Source organism: Helianthus annuus, chromosome 3 (assembly GCF_002127325.2).
Source record: "Helianthus annuus cultivar XRQ/B chromosome 3, HanXRQr2.0-SUNRISE, whole genome shotgun sequence".
Classification (NCBI taxonomy): Eukaryota; Viridiplantae; Streptophyta; class Magnoliopsida; order Asterales; family Asteraceae; genus Helianthus; species Helianthus annuus.
In genome coordinates, this window is record NC_035435.2 from 142,561,630 (window position 1) to 142,565,836 (window position 4,207).

Consider the following 4,207-nt stretch of genomic DNA (forward strand, 5'->3'; position numbering starts at 1 on the left):
AAACATCTGTTTTCATACATCTGTTGACCAAAGTCAACAGATGTATCAACCATTGTTTTATTTTCAAACATCTGTTCCCAATAACAGAGCTTTGATCATTTAAACATACCTTTGCCAATATTACAAGCTTTTACACTCTCAAACCTAAATATTTATTTACTTAATTTAAATAACAAACATGGTTAATAATTTTAACAGAACTAATTATATAAAAACTACAAGTGTCAAACATCATACAAAGTTCATCCATCTGTTGACCCAAGTCAACAGATGTATCAACCATTGTTTTATTTTGAAACATCTGTTCGCAATAAAAGAGCTTTGATCATTTAAACAGACCTTTGCCAATATTACAAGCTTTTACACTCTCAAACATAATATTCATTCAATAAAATTTTAACGCAGCAAATAACAGAGCTTTGATTAATAATTTTAACATAACTAATTATATATACAATACAATTGTCAAAACAGCAAATAGCATTCAATAAAATATAGGATCCTAATTCCTAATCAATTGGTGAAACAGTAGTCTCGATAAGTAAAGCTCCTTTCGGACCATTGAAGTTGTCAACATGTTGGAGGTATTTCAGAAGTTCGTTGCTGAGATCAACTTCAATCATATCCCCCCAGATGCTTGTTATCAGCCATTTGTTGTCTTCAATTATATTAGTCCTTCGGCGCCTATCTACATAATCAACTACACGAGAATTACTGAAAACAAACACCTTCATCCAGCCTTCTTCTTCATATCTGAGCAAATCAGCAATTAGCTCAGGAGACTTTCCAATAACAATCATATGCAGCCTCTTTGCAATGGTCAAAAAATGCCCTTGGCAAGGATTGACTACAATACTCTCGGGAAAATGAAGCATTCTGAAAGTCTCACTTAGAACATCAAAAGCAACGATGTTCCTCTCACCTAGTGGATACCAATAATTTGAAACCATAAAATATATGGTTTTATCAGCATAAACTCCTGTAGACCATGAATAACCACTTGAACCATAATTGTTTACGCTACCGAAATTTATTGTTCTCCATGACTCACGACGTCGTGAGTAAACACGAGCAGCAGTTACATTACGGTAACATCTAATGTTCAGCACTTTCAGATCATTGAACTGATCAAAATAAATTCCACCAGTATCAGAGTTTCGATGATGATTGTAATTGAAGTAGTCATCACACAAAACCTTATAGCGCCTGGTAGTTGGATTCCAAAGAATCAACTGACAGCAAATCCCTTGATTGCAAACTAACAACAAACCATTAAATGACAATAGAATACGTAAGTTGCTAGGGTGGACATTGTTAGGAAAACTTAAGGTTTTGCTTCTAACAACATTCAAAGTACCATCAACTACGTCGTCAATGACAATTGACGTGTCTTTAAAGGATAGTAGTTTCTTTTGTACTGAATCTCCTCTTCGGAGAGCATGCATCATCTGAAATGCATGACTTGACAATTCGCTATAAAAATTCTTGGAAAGACATTTGAAACGGCCAATATCTTCTGCAGAGAGCCTTGTGAAAATCTCGTCAACAATCACTTGAAACCCATTTTTTCCATTCTGAAGAGAGCCTTGTGAAAATCTCGTCAACAAACTTTTGAAGATGATTGAGTAGATGGATGAAAACGGTAATGATCAAAACCACTGCCCAATGTATTTTATATACCCAATGAAGGCGGTTATGACTAAAGAATATGATACGACAGTCGTTAGGCTTTTAATGCATTTACATGGGAAAAATATAAAATTAAACACGTTATTATAATTAAAAATAACCTATTCATTTACCTATAAGACGCATTTAACATAAGAAAGAAGTGATTGAGTGACGTGCATTAATTGCAAAGTACATATCCCGAGGCATTTTGAATTTGAAATTACCGGCAATTTCAAAACCACTGCTATGCTATATGTTTACCAAAGGATACATCTGCTAAGTTATACTTTCTTAGCTATGGGCAGTAGTTTACACTCTTGAATGTGGGCCAGACTTTTGACATTTAAATATAGAGCAGTAGTTTGAAATACAAAGATATTGCGAACATATGTTTAAGCCTCTCCTGTTTCCAACAGTAGCAAGTCAATCAGATGTTGGCAACAACAGATGATAGCAATTGACAACAGTAGCAAGTCAAACAGCCGTTAGATCAGCAGATGATGATTTAGAGCAGATGTTCTCTATACACTAACAGAAATTGATACAATATCAACATAATCTAATTAAACTCAGAAACAATTTCACTTATACATCAAAAGTACCAATCTGCAATTACATGATGATAATAAAAATTAGATAATAATACTAATTCAGCTTAAAATTACAACCAAACTTTAAAATCTAACAACACCACCAAGAAATTTACGAACCTAACAGCAAAAATTTAGTGCTTTTAGCTACAAATTTAGTGCTTTTAGCTTTAAACTCCATCAATGTATATCTTCGACAATCGCCATAAACTCCACGGAAGTACTCAATGCATCAACATCTGGTTTCTAGAAACCTGATCTCTCGTTAACAGATCAAGATGCAGCAGTAGAAGATCCTTTCTTGCGTTTAGTAGGTCTTTCCTGCGGGTTCTACATCATCATAATCTGTCCAAAATCATATACATAATCATCATTTAAATGAACATTATTAATAATATTTCTTTTGTGTTTAATTTAACTCTATGCTTCTTTTAATACAAACCTATAATAACCCGCAGCAGATTGTATGCATTTCAAACACCTGGGATTAGACTGAAATATAAACCGAGAATTAGAGTATATTACTTGAAAAATAAGAATTCAAAATTTTAAAACTGGAGTAGCAAAAAACACATACTTACACGAAGTTGAAACAATGACACTGCAAACAACTGTAGAACAATCATCATCATCATCATCATCATCTGCAGGAAAGACCATTACTCTAGTAAGATAAAATGTTATCTTACAGCAGTAGCAGATCCTTTCTTGCGTTTAGTAGGAACTACTGCGGGTTCTACATCATCATCATCTGCCCAAAATCATACACATAATCATCATTTAAATGAACATTATTAATAATCTTTCTTTATGTTTAATTTAACTTTATGTTTCTTTTAATACAAACCTATAATAACCCGCAGCAGATTGTATGAATTTCAAACAACTGGGAGTAGACTGAAATATAAACCGAGAATTAGAGTATGTCACTTCAAAAATAAGAATTCAAAATTTCAAAACTGGAGTAGCAAAAAACACATACTTTACACGAGGTTGAAACAATGACACTGGAAACAACTGTAGAACAATTGATGTGTGCTAAACAGACTATGAAAATTAACTATATTAGACTCTCTAAACTAGACACGATAAAGCTTTAAATTCTAGACTCGACCTAAACCACACAATCGGCAAGTGTACCGATCAATGTAGTATAACCTAGGAAGTCCGGATATCGAACCACAGGACTCTATGTATCACGCAAATTAGACTCTAACAGACACAGACAGACACGACTAAACTTGTTTTAATTGTTTTGGGGGGGGGGTTACGGAAAATCTAGGAAATCTATATTAAACTACTAAATTAACTAGAACTAGACTAAACACGAATTAAGACTGAGGACTTTCCTTATATGAGAACGAGACCACCTAGACAAGAATCCTGGATCATTTTTAAGAGATTACCAATTAAATTAACTGCATGAATTATGGAACCGGGATCGTATGATACTAAACCTATTAAGAACCAACTAAGCCCCTTGACCCTTCTCAAGGAGAAACCTGTGGAACTACCTAGGCCGTTAATCCTACCTGTTATTAGACTTCTTCCCAGTTGTCTAATTATTGTGTAAGTACCCTAATGTTGACCTACTCTTTCCCAATCATAGATCTAGGGTAGTTTGGAGTAATTAATTTGACTTGATAGACTAATAAAATCGACAGGTAAACCAAGACATGACATTTCCCAAGGACTATCTAAAGCAATTCGCCGGGTAAGACCTACCAATAGCCCCTCACTTCCCAGGTATTAGGACTAGTAGAACACAATGACTTAGCAAATTATTACCAATTACTTCTAGGGGTTATTGGCCAATTCTCCCTAAAGAGTTAAGGTTTTCTAACGTGATATAGACACTCACCGAAATCCTAAACCCTAATATGACTCTATGTTGTGATATAGACCGTCACTAAGAATCATATGAAGCAAATAATAACAATAAACCA